At 40.8% G+C, this 17,622-nt stretch overlaps 1 protein-coding gene across 2 annotated transcripts in view; it reads left to right on the top strand.

Moving 5' to 3' along the window:
• OTUD7A (OTU deubiquitinase 7A) overlaps positions 1-17,622 on the top strand; it is a 130,570-nt gene that overhangs the window by 59,444 nt on the left and 53,504 nt on the right. For both annotated transcript variants that reach the window (XM_086757157.1, XM_086757156.1), the window contains exons 4-5: positions 4,504-4,640; positions 16,240-16,396. The gene's annotated coding sequence lies outside the window, so the exon portion shown is untranslated. The remainder of the gene's footprint in view (positions 1-4,503; positions 4,641-16,239; positions 16,397-17,622) is intronic.

Here is a 17,622-nt window from a genome sequence, read left to right on the forward strand (position 1 = left end):
AAGCCTTCTAGTCTTCTCAGCTTAGTTTTCCAAACTAAATGCAGTAACTGAGGAATTTCATGTTTCGTGGAATGAGGATGAGAGCCACAGGGTTGGGGACATTACCAGTTCTGTTTTGCTACCTTACGTGGCTGTGTGAGCCCTTTCTTGCTGTAAGTTCTTTAGCTGCTCTGTACACTGAGCTGATACACTTACTGTTGACTTCCAGCAGGTTATATGACTGCCTGACAAGCTAGTCACTTGCTGTTCTTTATGCGTTATATCCATCTAAGGACTTACAAGGACATGCTTTTTGTACGTAATCTGAATTTCGGAAGTTCAATTCTGCCGTTATTTTTAGGGCACTTGTGTGAGAGGGAACTTTCCCACCAGTCTGTCACTGAAGCTGTGGGAGGAACCAATAGGCGGGATCAGTATTTTTAAGGGGAATGTGGAAAACTCACCATGATGTGTTTTGCCTTGTTTCGAGGAACAATGCAAAGTGAAGAGTAATAGACAGTCAAACCTTGTGTTTAAAATAGCAGCTGAATTGTCTATGTCAAGGCATGAATACGCTGAAGATTCCCTTTTAAAAGCCTGCACTTGAGCTCTTAATCTGTTGAGTGTGCCATTGACATACAACTAAGCAGTTGAACCTTTCTCTGATCTCTGTATACAACAAGATAAAGAATGCTCGGAGAATCGTATCAATGAGGCTATGTATTCAGAGCTCGTCATGTTAACACTTCTGTTGTCCTTTAGGCTTCTGCCTTCGTCTCCCTGTCAGCTCGATCTACTGCACACATTTCTGAGTCAAACTAGCAGAAGCCAAGGAGGAGAGAAATGTGGTCCCATTTCTCACAGGGAAGAAGCACTGGTCAGGCTAAATAAGAATTTTTCTAGCTAGAGGAGAAATCTTTTCCTTCATCAGTAACTTGTGACAGATCATAGAGACTTAGGAAACAGATAAAGCCATAGATGTTTCTTATGTAGTGGTTACAAAGAGATTTGAAGTGATGAAGGTTCAGTACAAAAAGAAAATCTGTTTGTGCTAGAGCTTTGGGCTGTACTCAAGAACTGGTCATTAAAAAGTTGAATCATCAAAGTGAAGCCTTACTCTGGGGAGTAAAATAATTGTCAAAGGTGTCTGCAAGACCATGAAACATTAGCCAGCCGTAGATCTTTTGTAGATGAGCTGTGGACAGATGCTGTGTGTCAAATTTTATACCCTGCCCCTACAATTTTCGGCTCTGATATCTGCAGGACATGGCAGAACCACTTCCCGTAACTAGAATCATCATTTCTTTGATGGCTGTCATTTCTCTTTAGGAGGACCTACACAGTGATAGCAACTATCTTCAACATAAAAACCTCTTCCTTCAGGTGATCTTTTTATTACTTTTAAATATTACTGCTTCCTTATTATTAGAGACACATTTTCCTTCGTATGTTGCTTGAGCTAAAGGAAATCTTTGCGAAGAGCCCCTTTGCAGAACAGTTAAGGCCTTGTTCTGAATGTAGAACTTACACCAAAGAAGGCTAGTCTTAACAGAAACTAAGCTCAAAGCTGATGTTATAAAAAATAATGCTTTTGTCTTGTCCTAAAATTAATTTGGATTGCATGCATGACACAAAAATAATGGAAGTGAGTACCCACTTGAGACTTTGTGGGGGAGATGCTGCTCCAGGTTCAACAGAAGATTAGTAGAGAAGGTTTTCAGTACTGTGTGGCTGCTCCCAAGCTGCTCAGGGATTGTAGGAAGTATTTCAGTCCTGTGTTGGATTGCATGAATCTCAGAAGAGAGTTGAGGTACTTAGAGAAACTGAGTGGAAGAAGCTTCTTCAGCTCCTTGTCAGAGTTTACTTTGAAACATCAAACAAAAACAGGGAAAAACTGAGAAACTTGCTGTGACTATTAATTCTTAATGAAGAACTACTGTGCCAGCTGGCCTCAGTTTTGCCAAGACTCCTTCTTACCCTCAAAAGACCTGTTTGAAATCAAGTTCTTTGGTTTGAAATATATATATATGTAGCATCTTTAGTCTGTGTTTCCTCATTTTCTTTGCTGACTCCACACAGAAGTTATTGCAGGGACCATGCAAATCTGAAAGATAAATGCAAAATTTGTCCCCAGAATTTTAAGGGAATTAGAGCTGAAATTGCTCTCCACTCTGAACCTTTTGATAGCTAACAGTAATTTTATTCTGTATATCTGTATCTTTGTATAATTTGTCATGGACCAAGTTGTGGTCGTATGGGGAGCGTTCTGCAGTGTATTGGCGCATTATAGAGGGGAACACAACAGGCAGAGTAAGCGGTATTTAAAGTTGACCTTAACCTGGGAATTCACAGCAGCTAGCCTTAGCCTGTGCTTACTCTGCAGTCGGTGAGTAAAGAGAAGGGAGAAGGCTCCTCCAGGAGCACTCTCCATAACAACAAAATTAAATTCCTAAGATCTAAAGTTAGCCTTAATTTTCCATTCCTACACAGTTTGTGATTATAATCTCCCATACGCTAGCCAGGTGAAAGGCCATTTGTAAGGAAGAACTTGCATTTACAGAATGCCTGAAGAAACCGTTTGCAGGGATAGCAATAACTGCTATAAATCTCACTGCAAGTTATGAATAAGCTTGAGGTTTTGCACACTGTAGTATCAAGTGTTCAGTGAAACAGCTACAAACTAAAAAAAAACAGTGGAAAACTAAATAAATCCATGAAGCTGCAGTGTGTGTGTGAGAAAAGCCCCAAAGGACTGAATTACGTGTGCTTCCTTTTGCCCCAACAATCATAGTATCCATGCTAATCTTCTAGATCACTTATTTATGCCAGCAAACTGAGCAGAGTAATTTTTAGCGTAGTTTAAATGGTACGTTGTGATTTGCTAAAAAAGGATGTACTGCGAGCACATACATCAAGTCCTCTTTCAACTGAAGAAGTAGGTGGAGCGTTGGGTGGAAAGGGTTTGTTTTTCTGTGCAGCTGCTGCCTTGAACAAAACTATAAAAATGTTTTGATGGTTGTTTGTTACTATGTAGCTGAAAAAAGGACTATATGTTGTCTGCTTGGCTATTTCCAGGGCAGTGAGAAAAGTTATGTCTCCATAGCAGAAATGTCATAATTTGATTTAGAAGGCTGCGTAACAGATATTTTAGTTATTTCCTTATAGCTAATAGGAACTTTATAGTGCAGATACTTCAGTTTGTTAACACCGTATACACGCAAATGTTGAGGCATGTTCACACTTGGTGGTTATTTCTGTCCCTTGCGGCTGAAGTACCTTTGAAGGTGTTAGAGCTATTAAAAGTTACTTCTGTAAGCTGATGAGGTTTGTACAGTTGGGTTTTTTTTAAGTTCTGTGAGAGCGATAAAGAGGAGGGTGATAGGCAAATGGGGTTTGACTGCTGCTTATATTTCCTTTGCAATGTATCAAATTATTCTTTTTATGTTTTTATGAACTTCAAAATAATCTACTTCTGTATGAGGATATCTGATGTGGTGCATCACGTAAGTAAGTTCCAACAAAGAATTGAAGATAATTCTTTGGTCAGCTGTATGATTCTGGCATGAAAATAGATTGTGGTGAAGCAAAAAAAAAAGCTAGGAATCTTATTAAGTACTACATATTAGCTCACAAATGCTTAATGTTAGAGTTGAGTTGATACACAGCTGGGATGTTTTGCAGAAGGATTATTATCTACTGAGATTTGATTATTTCTGTCTATATTCTAGGAGTTAATGTTCTCGTCTCATATCATAATTTGCACAAGTTCATAAAAATTGTGGATGTTGTTTTAAAAGCGTCATCGGAAGGAATGTTTTCCACGATGAGAGGGTTTAGGCAGATATCTGCTATCCCAGTTCTGGTAAGGCTGGGCTCAGTTTCAAGCATTATGAGTTTTATGAATGGATTAAAAAAACAGAGTGAAACTGATTGTAAGTGCCTTTTAAAGTAATAAGGCGAAGCTTATAGTAATTGGATTATGTATTTGCAAGCAGCAGGACTTATACTTAAGAGATAGGAGGAGATTATATGTGAAGAGAAATGCTGTTTCTTTTAAAAATAAATAAATCATGTGAAATAAAGTGGTGTTCCTTCTTTCTTTGTGTTTGTCCCTTTTTTCCCTGAAAGAAAATGGCTATCCTAATTGAATCTTCTACTGGATAACTCTTCACTGCTTCATTGCCTTAGATTTTGATAGCTTATAAGAAGAAAAAGGAGTATTTGATGAATCTTAAGAAAGAGAGCTGTTAGCGGAATTTTTAAGTGTGAATTATCATTTTCTCATAGGATGTGCATACCAATATTTTTGTACATTCATAATTCTTTTTTTTTTCTTAATTGTCTGGGTTGTGCCCAACTAATCTTCTTAATGCAAATTATGGTACATGGTACTTTATCTCCATTGAGAGTAGTATCTGTTAGGCTCCTAAGGTCAAAGGTAAAGTTGATTTATGCCAGTTATTATTATTCAAAAAGCATAGAATAAGTACACTGATTAATATACTATTTCTTTTTTTTTTCCAGATTTCTCAGGGGACAAAATTTTGCTTATTCATACCTTCTACTGTGGCAAAAATGGATTCTTTTCCTCACCAAAAACCAGCAGCCTAACACCCATCTGACACATGCCTCAAGGAACTCTTCTTTAAAGTCTGTTTTAAGTAAGTCAAATTAAAAACTTGTTTAAAGGTAGCTTTCATCAGCTGTGTATCTATTTACAGCTCAAGAATAAGCAGCCTTAACAGCAGAACTAATCTTAGCAGTCTGGCTTTCCAGCAGCAGCTGTTTATTCTTAAATGGAAGTACAGGAGGAAGAAACTTTCTGTAAAGCAGAGGCTGAGGTTGAGCTGCTTTCTGAGCACTGCATGCAGTGTGTTGTACCTGTGTGTTCTGTTCCTCTCCCCACGTCCCCCCTAAAGAGTTGACTGCCATACGTTGCAAATCCAAAGCTGTGAGGGTGTGCATGAATAACATGATTGAAAAGATTATTTGCATTGTAAATGAAGACTTGGACTCCTGTTGCTATGACAATTAATTTTAGGATTTGCAGTGTAGAAGTAGGGGGCTAAGTAACTCAAGATGGAGGGAACAGCAAGGGGTTAAGCTGATCTTTGTTGTGTTGCTTGTTGGGCTGCATGCATTTCATGGTGCCTGTAGACCCAGGTGTTTCATTCCTAATGCAAGACAAACTTGGAAAAAACTAGTGAAACTCCACGTTACATATATCCAATAATGCTTATTCAGATCATGCTGCTTATGTACTGAAGTAAACTTTATGTATGCGGAGTATGTGGCATATGTTTTTGTGAGAGAAAACTCTGGTAAGATTTTGGCCAGTGTACCTTCTTTATTTGAAAGAAGTATGACATTTGGAGGGGTATGTTTGCTATGTGGGAACAATATCTTCTTGCAGCATCAGGAAAAAATTATAAATGAAGAAAATGAGAGGAAAAAAATAAGGAAAAAATTCTGAATGAGGACAAAATCTAGCTTGTTCATATTGCTTCTGTAGAGATATGCTCTAGTGGAAGAGATGCATGTTCCTTAATGAAACTGTGCATTCAATAAGAGGCTTCAGATGAACGTTTGAAACTCTAATTATTACATTTCCATCCAGTACAGTATAATAGTACCTACTTCTTTATTGCTCTCCCAGGTAAAATAATAATTGATACTTGAATTTGATTTAAAATGAAGGTATTTGTTTTAGGGAAATTCCCATTTTATCAGTGGCATTACATTTATCTCTTGCACTGCTGCTTTCTGCCAAAATACAATAAACACACGAGGGTCCTTGTGAATAAAATAGGGTAAACACTGTAATTGCCTTATGTTCATTCTATTTATCTGTTGTCCTGTCTGAAAGCAAAACTATTACAGCAATGGTGTTTTATCCTGAAAAAATACTGATGAAGGGATGAAGAAGATCTGTACCTGGAAAGGCCCTGTCTCCTGCTTGTCAGTTTATTTCAGTTCTGGACCCCTACATCTGTGGACTTCTCATTTATTTGTTGCAATTTTTCCTGAGCAGATGAATTAATCTTCCTACGTGTGCATCTGATGTGGGACTGGTGCTGTGCTTCTTGCTAGACTGCCATCCGTGGTGGAGTGCAAGTAAAGGACCTCTTGGTTGTGGTCAGTCTTATCAGTAACTCCAGGTGTTTCAGAACATTTTATAAGGACTCCGGTATTTTAAGGTATTAAGTGTCCCCAGCTTTCTGTAACATTCCTTCAGTGGGAGTGTGGCGTAGCACTTACATGCAGTGTGATCTTTTCCATTTTTCTTTTCTAGTTTCTTTTATCTTGGCCTCCAATAGTAGGTTGGAACCTCTAATTCTTAAATAAATCACCTCAAAAGATGGCTTAGTGGTGTCCTTTATCAATAATTCTAGCTTCAAAGAATTCAAATAAATAAGGAAATAGTAGACATTTTAAATAAATAGCATTTCTGAAAACTGAAATGCAGCTGTGTTTTTAAAATACTTCCCAGCTGGTCTCTGAACTTTGACAGTATTCTCCCTAGACCTGAACTTACAGTAGCTGAACGATTCTCTTCTCTTGGATAATAGCTCTTCTTCGATGGTTCCCACAGGGGTTTAGTGTGTTGACTGAGGATTCTTCAGCATAGCTTCCCTTATTCTCTATTTTTCCACTTCTGTGTCTAAGGTATCAGTTCAGGTCTTGTCTACACAAGGTACTGAGGAAAATTGGTGCAAGTCAATTAAATGTAGGAATTTAAAGAGGGCAGCTTAAATCCCACCAAGTCCCTGTGTGCACTCTCCCATTCATAATTAAAGTGGCCTCAAGTGAGTTTAGTTTAATTTGCTTTGAAGGAAAGACGAGCCAAACCAAATTAAGGCCACATTTTATTCTCAGATTAAAATGTTTGCAAAAAAATTTAATGGACATGGATAAATCCGGTTAAATTAATTTGGGTTAATTTTCCCGAGTTTCATTGTGTAGACTGTTAAAGGAGGGTCCGGGAAGACACTTGTGCCGAGTCACAGGATTCAGACTGGACCTCCTTGCTTTCTAAACTCCTTCCAGGGAGGAGCCGAGGTGCAGCTGGATCCAGACTTGGCCCCGGCTGTGATGAAGAGTTCAGACCCTCAGTTCTGTAAACAGAGTCGGTTTATTACAGCTCAAGCTGGGCCCCTCCCGCAAGGGACCTCGAACAGAGAAACCCCTCAGCAATTCTACCCTTCACAGTCTGAGTTCCCACCCACCCTGCACTCTTCACACACTGTCCACACAACAGTTCGTCCAATGGTATTTTAGGGCTGGGGTCCTCTCGGTCCCTACTGGGTCCCCTCCCTGTCTCTAGGCAGGCCATCTGCTTAGCTTCAGAGTTTGCAGCTGGTCGTTAGTGTCCTTCTTTGCTAGTTCAGACCAGCCCCTAGGGCCTTTCAGTAAAAGTTACCAAGGTCTTGTTCATTATCAGCTGCCTATTTTGCAGGTCTCTCTTCCTTTGAGTTATGGGTTTGGTTCGCCTTACCTTGTCGCTTCAGATGTCCCGTACTCCTGTGTGACCTCCTCTCCATAGCGATCTGTGCTAACAAACAGTTTGTTTCAAGTTGCCTTATGCTACGTTTTAAACAAGGCTTACTCATGCTAAGCTATAAGCAAGCTACAGTTCAACCACACTTGATTCCAATTTAGCTTACCTCTAAGCAATTACACAATTAATTCTAACATTCTATAAGTAAACTTATTTTAATTCATGACATAGACAAAACCTTAGTAATAATGCCTGATTGGAGCTTTTATTTTTCTTCTTTCCTGTTGTTCACCTTTTGTTCCTGTAACTCTGATATTTTATATTTGAGAAGGTAGGTGGCCCACTCCTGTACTAGTCACTGAATGTTCTCTTGTTACCTTACATGTTTTGAGAGTCCACGTTTTATAATTAACATACAAATACCCCACTTTGCCATCAGGTCTAGTGCATGTTACCTTTCGTTGGGTAGTTTTTTTTTTGGCTGCTTCAACTAATGCCTTTTAATTCATCACTGTGACTCCGTTTGCTGTCACAATCTCACCCATCTAGGAACCTTTTACAGCGTTTTTTACAGATTTTACTGAACTGAGTGATTATTATTGCAAACAAGTTGTGACCATGTGTGCCTTCTATGATGCGATTACGCGGTGCCTCTTAACGGAGTGATTTGCTGTTCTGGTGGTAGAAGTCAGTCAGGTGCAGTGGATTTGAATGGAGCCAGAGTAAAGGTGCTTGTACGGCGTAGGAGCTGGTCTTCCTAGCTCACGACAGAGGCTTTAAGGAGCATTTTGGTGAAGTGTACAATAGCTTAACTGGTACGGTTTGTACAGATACATTTCCTGAAGAATATTTAGTTTCTTTTGTTGGAGTTCTGTGAGCAGGGTGGGCTTAATAGCACAAAACACATTGCAAACTTTAGGTCCACCTCATTGGCGATGGCAGTCTATAAGATACGTTTAGTTCTGTGGGAGATGTTCCGACTGAGCCAGCTGTGTTCTGAAACGGAGCCAGCTTCTATTTGAATGTGTTTGTGGAGACACTGTGCGTCTTTCCAGCTAAAGTCCTCGTGTCTGGGGAAAAACTGTCTTGGGAACTTAATAACTTTCTGGAAAAACTTAATGTCAGAATTTCTGTCCCATTGTTTGTATTTACTTATGGTCTTGTGCAGTCTCAACAAATTAAGGCGAATATTCAAATAAATAGAAAGATCCCGAAGTGTTGGATCTTTCAGTATTTCAAGTGTGATTCAGGTTCCTAAACACACACTTGATAAGTACTACAGGTAGAAGTAGGTAATTCAGGGACCTTACTTACACAAAGATGTGCATTGCCCCTTTGAAAGCTCTGTGTTACCTGGGATAGCCACGTGGGACTAGCGAATATATTGCAGACCCATGCACTCCTGGAGCAGCGGCTGAAAGCCAGAAGATGTTATGTGATAATTAAGATAGCACTAGCTACATGCCTTTATATGCCTGAATTGATTTCTACGTGGTTTATTAGACTGTGCAGGCATTTTCTACCTCTGCTTTCTCCTCTTTGACATAACTTTTCTCTGAATCCCCTGTGTTTGTTTATTTCCTTCCAATTACTGGATCATGGTAAATAAATAAAACTGAATTACAAATCTATACACCTTTCTTCATATAGCTAGAGATGCTGCTGAGAAGTTTGCCAGATAATTTCTCCTTTTAAATTAGCAACATGGTCATATACTAGTGGTTGGTTTATTTTTTTTTTAATAAAACCACTTATATAGTTATCATCAGCTTAGTAAAGATGTCTGAATTTCTATAACTACTGCTCACATGTTTTACCAACAGAGTGTAAGTTTTAAAAGAAATGGGTCAAATTCTACAGAGGAAAGAACTCTGTCAACTGAGCTCAGTATGTTGTCCAGGCAGTAGCGTGTCTTTTTATTGATACAATGTATCATATCCCAAATAGTTACATACAAAGATAAAAATTTATTATATAGTCTGTATTTGAATATATGCTACACATTTGTTTATTAGAAAACTAGAAACCAGGGAGAAGACTCTTTTCCAGAGAGGGAATTTCTTCTTATGCCAGTTCTTCACATATAATCACTGTGACCTTTGAGAAGGGGCTATAAAATACTGCTGCGAATTTAAAGTGTTGGTTTTGACCAATGTAAGTTACTCTAAAAACTCATTTTCAGGAAGAATCTTGCTTTTAAACTTCTAATATTTTATTTGCATCCATATGTAAACTCCATCCATATATTAATGTCCTATTACAGAAATAAGCAAATTGCTGTATAATTTTCCTAGCAGAAAATATAGACAGAAAGGGAAAAGGTTCAATATGGGTTTATGTCATATAGAAATTGCTTTAATGTTGCAATGAGGACCATCTTATTCCATTGCTCAGTGAGAACAACCCCTGAAAGGGGTTCCTAGAAACTCAGCTGATTTGATAGTGTTAAAAAACAGGCCCCAGGATTGCAAGAAAACTGCCCGGTAGAAATCTGGTTTTCTATTATGTCAGCATGTCGTATTGTACTTTACGTATACTTAGGTAGCTCTATTTTTAAAAATAATTCAGTATTTTCTCCCCAGCTTCTACAGAAAGATTGCTCCCAGTACTTTGGTCACTGGGAGACCTGTCTTTATTTTCAGACCGTATTTACTTGTGGCTTGGTGTATTTATGAAGAGCAGTCTCAGTCCAGTTCTCAGCCTTGTTGCATTGGCTCTGCAATCCAAGCTCTTTTCCTGGCTTCTCCTCAGATAAAATGCTTCCCTGCTCATAATGTCTTGCCTTGCATTTCACCTGTTTAAGTCTGAGGTGCTCTCTCTCAAACATAAGTTATGGAACTTGCTCCCAGTATTCCAGAAGAGGCTTTGGCAACATCGTGCTTTTGGTTTGACCTTCTGGTTCCACTTTGAATACTGAAAAACAGAAGCATGTTTATGTGAGGAATTGTTTCTGATTTTTCCAACTGTATCTTGAATGCGAACCTGGCTATATCTGTGCAGAAATAAAAATACATCTATCTAAACATAGAGGAGAAAGCCCCCAGCTACTTAGGGGAACAATGAAACAAAGCATGATTGAAGCGTTACTCTGAATACAGGAAGTTTACTGAATTGATGTTGTAGTGTGTTAAATAATGTTGACGTTAACCCAAATAAAGTGTAGGGAGAAGTTTCATGTTGGGAATAAGGTAGTCTTCCTGTATGCAAACCATAATATTCACAAGATTGTGTCTTAATTGGTGCAAAGGCATTAGAAATTGAATGCTGCTCCTTTCAGCTACTCTTGGCAGAGTATTATTGTCGTACTTCAGCCCCGATCGGGACCAGACTACGCAGTCTCTCTCTCACTCCCCCCACCCTCCAAGAGAATAGGAGGAGATGATATAAGAAAAACGGCTCGAGGTTTGAGATAAGGACAGGGAGAAATCCTTAAAGTTACTGTTACGGGCAAAACAGACTCAACTTGGGCAAAACTATTCATTTATTACTACAAACAGCAGGAGAATGAGACAGAGAACAAGATAACCTCCCCCCACCCCTCCCTCTTCCTGGGCTTAACATTATCTCTACTACCTTCCCCCTCCCCCGAGCAGCATAGGGGGAAAGAGCTCCAGTGTGGGGTCCCTCCCACGGGCCACAGTCCTTCTTGAGACTGCTCCGGCGTGGGTCATCTCTTCCACTGGAGCAGTACCTCCAGAACGGCTGCCCCAGCGGGGCCTCCACAGGCCACAGCCTCCTTCAGGCCTCCACCTCCCCTGGTATGGGGTCCTCCATGGGCTGCAGGTGGATCTCTGCTCCTCCGTGGACCTCCATGGGCTGCAGGGGGACAACCTGCTCCACCATGGTCGTCACCACGGGCTGCAGGGGAATCTCGGCCAGGAGCCACATTACTCCTCCCCCTCCTTCTGCACTGACCTTGGTGTCTGCAGCCGTTCCTCTCACAAGAAAAGTTCTTCACAACAGGCTGGCAGACGCCTCTCAGAATCTCTTCACATCATCCAGCTCATCTCCTCTCCCCTTCTTGCAGCCGGGCCGGGCCGAGTGGGGCCCAGTTGGCCACCTGGCGAGAGGCCAGAGGGTGAGGCCTGCAAGGCCCATGAGGCTCGCACCTCCCCCTCTGCGCCTCTGCCCCTGCTCAGCTTCTTCACATCTTATCTTCTTTTTTTTTTTTTTTTTTTTTCCCCTTCTTGAATACGTTATTGCAGAGGTGTTATCATGGGACATTCTGCTGCCAATAGGCTCAGCCTTGGCCAGCAACTAGGGTCCACCCTAGGCCCGGCTGAGTCCACTGGACAAAGGGGAAACTTCCAGCAGTTTCCTACATTTCATAGTTTCCTATATTTCACATTGGACCTGTATCTTAATATTCAGTCATCTTTTACCTGCGCAACAAGTGCTCTGAACGATTAATGACTCATGTATACATGGTATTCTTCCTAGGCAGTCGCAAAAGCTGAGTGCCTGCATTAACTACCAGTTCCCTTAAAGCTGATGTTCCCCTTCTAAACAAAACTTCTCCGATGGACTTGATTGTTTCATTACAGTTTTGCCCTTAATAGTTTGTCTTGTATATGAATGTTTGGCAGTGTTATCTGATGAAGAGTGGAGCAGCTTTAGAGATATAATAACCAAATGAAAACTCTCTGGCTTACTGAAAAATTGAAGTGTCTATGAAAATGTAAGTAAATACATTTTGCATGCAGCAAAGAATGAGCAATTTCACAGCCTGAGCTCAAAAAATTTAAATGTTTCGCTAAGAAGTAGTGGTCTTATTTGGTGCACTGGTTCAATTTTATGATATTGGCAAGACTGTAAAGTTAATGACCTTCTCGATCAAATGTGGCATGTCAGAAAGAATTACTTTCAAAGTCGGGAGCTGTGCACAAACAGGGTCTTTCAACCTTCACAACCAGAAGTGCAAGCAGCATGAACATTCAGCACGAGAGTGGACTGCCCTAGGCCTTTCTGCCAGACCAGCTGCGAGGAATCCATGATGTTAACAGGCAGGTAGCTGTGTCACACTGTGGGGAAATGCAGCGTGTAGGGGGAACTGGTTTAGTGCAATGCGTGTCTTTTCCACTGGCTTCCTAGAGCACGGAGACCGGGCAGGTTACTGATGGGGCTTATTCCATCCTTGCTTGGAAAATTAGGAGAGTGAAAGATCTAAGTGTCAGTTTAATCATTATGTCTTCCTGAGGGTTTGTCCATTGTGCACCGTCTTTCTATTCCTCACCTCTGTTTTGTGAGCTGTTTGTATTTTGGAGGCATGGGAGCTTGCTTCACTAGTTAGTCCTATGCACCTCTTTCTGCCCATTTGGGAAAAAAAAAATCTTCATATTGTTTAACTGGATGAAGCTATTTGATTTTGAAGAAGTCAAATTTAGATTCAGAAGAAGAATGTTTACTTCCAAGTACGGCTTGGTTTTAAGGGAGGGATACTTAAAGGAACAGAAAAGATCACATATAACTGAATCTGTGTTAAATTGATTTCAAATCCAATTAACCTATCTTAACACTTAGATGCAATCAGTATCTCTTCTTTAAATATTTTTAAATGCTTTTTCTCACAATATACAACAAATTATCCCCTTTCACTACCTCTTACATTTGCACTGTACAAATAAGAAATTATTTAGGTAAATTTGGAGAGAAGGTGAGTGAAAACTAAGGTCTTCATGGTGTTTTGAGGGTGAAGATGCTTCCATTTCCATCCAGTTCAAAGTGCCGTTGGTGTATCATGTGTGACACATTTGAAAACTGCAAGTACATATGTGTGTCTGTACTGTTAACTGCCAGAGGAGGGATGCTTGTTGTCAGGTGGGTACGAATTGGATGGTTGTGTTAGATCTCCTCCAAGTGTGTATATTTAAGTGTAAGTTGGGTTAACACTTTGGTGAGCCATCCGAAGCAAATGTGGTGGTTTTTTAGGTTAGGAGAGACCACGTTCGTCTGGAGAGAAGAGTAAGCCTGGTAGCCATCTGGCTTCTGAGTCACTGCCTCCTTCTTTACAATTAAATTTATTTTCTTGCTTAGAAATTCTTACTACTCCATCTGGGTGGGTTTTCATAGCTAATAGTACTTTTCTGGCAAAGATATTACTTTTAAAAAGACTTTTGGAGGGTGGGGAATTGGTTTGTTGGGTTTTTCTTCCTTCTAAATTCTAGAGAGCTGAGAAAACAACTCCCTCTGGGGAAAAAAATAGTGCTAGTTCAAATGTAAACAGGGAGAATCCTACCAACTCCGCTCCTCACTTTCAGAGGGTAGAGCATGCATAGTTCCAGCTTTTTGTGAAGGTTTTTTGTTTGGGGTGAGGTAGTTCCAGTAAGAGCCAAACCTGCCACCTGTGATAATTGTGACTACAAAATGGGGTAGAGGGGTGATGATTGCTGCATGAAAAAAAAAAAAGAAATAGTATGTCGTTAGTAGTTAGTGCTAACAGTGAGTAAAATACTGCTATGGTAGGAAACCTAATATTTGAGTTTTGGAGAGGGTTTTTTGGGGGGAGGTTTCTTTGGGGAGTTTTGGGGGTTTTGTTTCGTTGGGTTTTTTTACAGGAACTGTTAATATTTATGGGTTTGGTAGCACCACGTTCAGCTTATAATGCTTCAGAGACTTTGTGAGACCTTCCCAGTATGCAAGGAATGAGTTTCCACAGCAGGTTGCCCCTCAGTTAGGTGTGTAGCAGAGATTCTAGCTGTCCCTTACAGCATTGGATGTTCTTAATTCAGCTGTGTTGAAATGTGGAGGTTGCATAGAAACTGTGCAGGAGTTCAGCTCCAGTCAGCACAGTGCTATAGATGTTATTTCTTTTTTAAGTAACCCAGCACTGAACCAGTGCTACTTCAGGCAATCAGTGGTGGGTTTGTTCTTTTTTCTTTCATTTGTGACATTCATGAACAGGTTTCATCACTGACATCTGTCTGAATAAACACTATTAATCTATGTTGTGCTGTTAATTGAGATCTGATGAGCCACAGGAAGAATTAAATGGCATGGATATTTTTGTGCAGGTGTAAGCACAGTTGCAGGGTGCAGAGCCTAGAGAGTTATATAGCATAGCATACAGGTATAGAGGGAGCGTTTGACTAGGAAACGTTTTCCTCGCACTGTCATGGATTTGGAAGCTCTGGATTGGGTGTACTTCCTTGGCGCCCAACACAAGGCAGGTGTTTTCTACCTGTACAGCTATCTAATGGAACCTGGCTAGTATTTCATTTTTAATTACTGTTTCTCAGTAAAACAATGGCTAGCCTTACGTCTGGCTCCATTGCCCGGGAGCTGTGTTTTCATCAGCTGTCAAGGTACAGCTATTACCAGCTTTCTGTGTATAGACAGAGAACTTTCTGCATTGCCAGAAAGAACCTCTTCTGTAGAAACGATCTTCATAAGCAGCTTCCATAACCTTTGCTGGGATGAGATCAGAATGAAATGGGTCTGTTGACACGGTTACTATTTGGGTTCTCATGATCACGTAATCAAGAGGCAATTCTCAGGTAATGGTGATGTCATAAATCCAGAAGGAGATTGGTCTTGGCTTCTGCTGTTAGAAGGCTATCTTTTCAGTAATACTGTTGAAAATACTGAAATAATGCTGACACTGAGACAACTCATCAATGGACTTCTGCAGACTGATATGCGCTGCAGTTTTCCAAATTGATGAGCAGCCTGGCCCCCACACAAAGTGACTGTGCTTGAGTGCCCAGCTGGCGCGTTTTACCTTGGCAGTCATTCTACTGAGTCACCTTCCACTGTTGTCTGAAGTTCACTGATGCTTTGTGTCATTCACCTGCGGCAGGTTCTTTTCGCTTGGTCCATATGTTTTCATTCTGCTGATTAGCATTTAGTTCATTCTTTCTCCTAGTCACTAAAGAAACTAATTGGATTAGTTTCTTGTGATCTTTTTGTGCGGATGTTAGTGGTGTTTAATACAGTGGATCTGTGTATGAGTATTTAAAAAAAAAAAAAGGTAGCATTTTTTTTTCTGCGTTTGCATAGAAACAAATTCAATTGCTACAAAGCTTAGATGCCAAATTTGGCCATAATCCACTAGGGTAGTTCTCTTCCTGAAGTGTCTGCGTTCCTTTTTTAACTAGCCTCCTCAATATTTCCAGCTTCCCCTCTGTTACTACATCTCCCTTATGTTACATTTGAGAAGCGTTTCCCTTGTCCAGTGGTGATCCAGATGTGCAGTTTGTGGTCCTTCAATGGACTTGCTCCAGAATGCCCATGTCTTTTGTGTGTTAGGGAGCCAGAAGTGGACATAAGGCTCCAGATGAGCCTCAGTAGGGCTGGAAAGAAGGGAAAGGATCACCTCCCCTGCTATTCTAATGCAGCCCCAACATAATGATGCAATTGTATAAATAGTATAAAAGCATGAATGTGGAAGTGGTATAAAACACACAATGATACAGTGTAGGGGCCAGAAGACTGTGACGTGGGTAGGATTAGCAACAACGTAATCTGCTGCGATACTGTAGGTGTGCGGCCGTATCCCACACACTTCCATTTTGTGGGAGTTTTGGAGTTTTGCAGGCAGTCCTCATGGAGGAGGCTGAGGAGGACCCCACCCTCTTGTGGCAGCAGGTAAATGTTGTTTGTATACTGCCTGGGATACGTGTTTGCAGAAAGAGGCAAGTTCTAAGAAAGCAAAGGCATTGAATTCTTAAGGTTAAATATAATCCGGTGATTGGACGTGGAGTAGGAAAGGACTGCGTTTCATTTAAGGAACAGTGTAATCAGCTGGTTTCCAATTTCTTTCACAGTTTATTTCTCTGTAGCTGTGGTACAAGCAAGAGCCAACCAATATCATCTGCTACCAGCAAGAAATCTCCATGCTAGTCCTTACCCTTGGCACGTGGTGAAGTTGCAACTGAGCCTGTGAGGAGGAATTAACAGGAAAATTCTCATTCATGTTCAAAGGTAAACTTTGGCCAGTGGTGAATAACAAGCATGAAAGTAAAACACGCTTTTGCTCATGTTGTCTATCATTTAACTTCATCTTATTTGCTTTGCTTTGTGCTGTTTCTGCAGCAATGCAGGCCTTTAGCATAACTGTGTTTTGGATGCCAGCTGTCTTAATAGCTTGTCTAGCACCAGCTACTCTTGTAGTGCCTGCTTTAATTTTTATTTTATATTGGTGGAGAACATTGCCTCGAAGGATGGGTTTCACTGTTTCAGGAACAAAAAGGTAGGTACAAAATGTCCCGTAGGGCAGAGTACTTTTGTCAGCCATGGCTTTGCTGAGAAAAACTTCCATGCCGGACATCATGTCACATTTCACTTGAGGCACAACATGATCTGCTTACTGACGGGTCCCTAGGTGACTGTGCTCCCAAGAGAGTACCCTTTGCCCCCCACAGACTGTTTAAAAATGCAGTAAAAACTACGGTAGCTGCAGTATTGGTCATCAATAAATGACCATACAACAAACAAAACAAAACTTATAAATTATTGTTATATCAGCTCCATCTTTCTCCTCTTCCCTTTAAAATCAACCTTCTAATTTCCTGTGAAGTAGGATTGGTTTTAGAGAAGTGCCACCAGCTTGGCTGCTGGGCTAACTGTGCCCTGCAGTGGGCCATTGCAAAGCTGGCCAGAACCAGCTGAGTCCAGCAGGGAGCAGCCCTGACCCCTTCTCACAGAGGCCACCTCTGCAGCCCCCGCTACTAGAACCCGGCCCACGACACCCAGGGCAGTGACATATTGATGCAATCCTGGTTTCCTCACAGCAAGCTGCTGTCCCTTTGCCTTTGGACAGACAAATCCTTCCAGGAAGGAAACCTGACGTCTTCCACTTATCCAAAAAAATGTTGGTGCTTTTCTCTTATGGTTAAGCTACTATTGCATAATAACTACTTTAGAAAGCCCTGGATAGATGGCTGGGTTGGATGGAGTTTTTGGAGGGGCATGGGGAATTAGATATCTAAAAAAGTCAAGACTTTTTTGTACCCTAATTGTATTAACTAGTACCCTAATTACATCTCTGAGAAGAACAGGGGTGAAATCCTGCCAGACCCTTCCTTTCTGCCTCTCCCAGGTGGGCCGCAGTTGGTTGAAGTGTTTGTGCTGTATGTTTGTGGATGTGTCTCTGATATGGTTTGTGGAAATGGCTTCTCCACTGAAAGCTCAACTGTAGAAATACTACA

Source organism: Chlamydotis macqueenii, chromosome 12 (genome assembly GCF_036417535.1).
Source record: "Chlamydotis macqueenii isolate bChlMac1 chromosome 12, bChlMac1.mat, whole genome shotgun sequence".
Taxonomy (NCBI): domain Eukaryota; kingdom Metazoa; phylum Chordata; class Aves; order Otidiformes; family Otididae; genus Chlamydotis; species Chlamydotis macqueenii.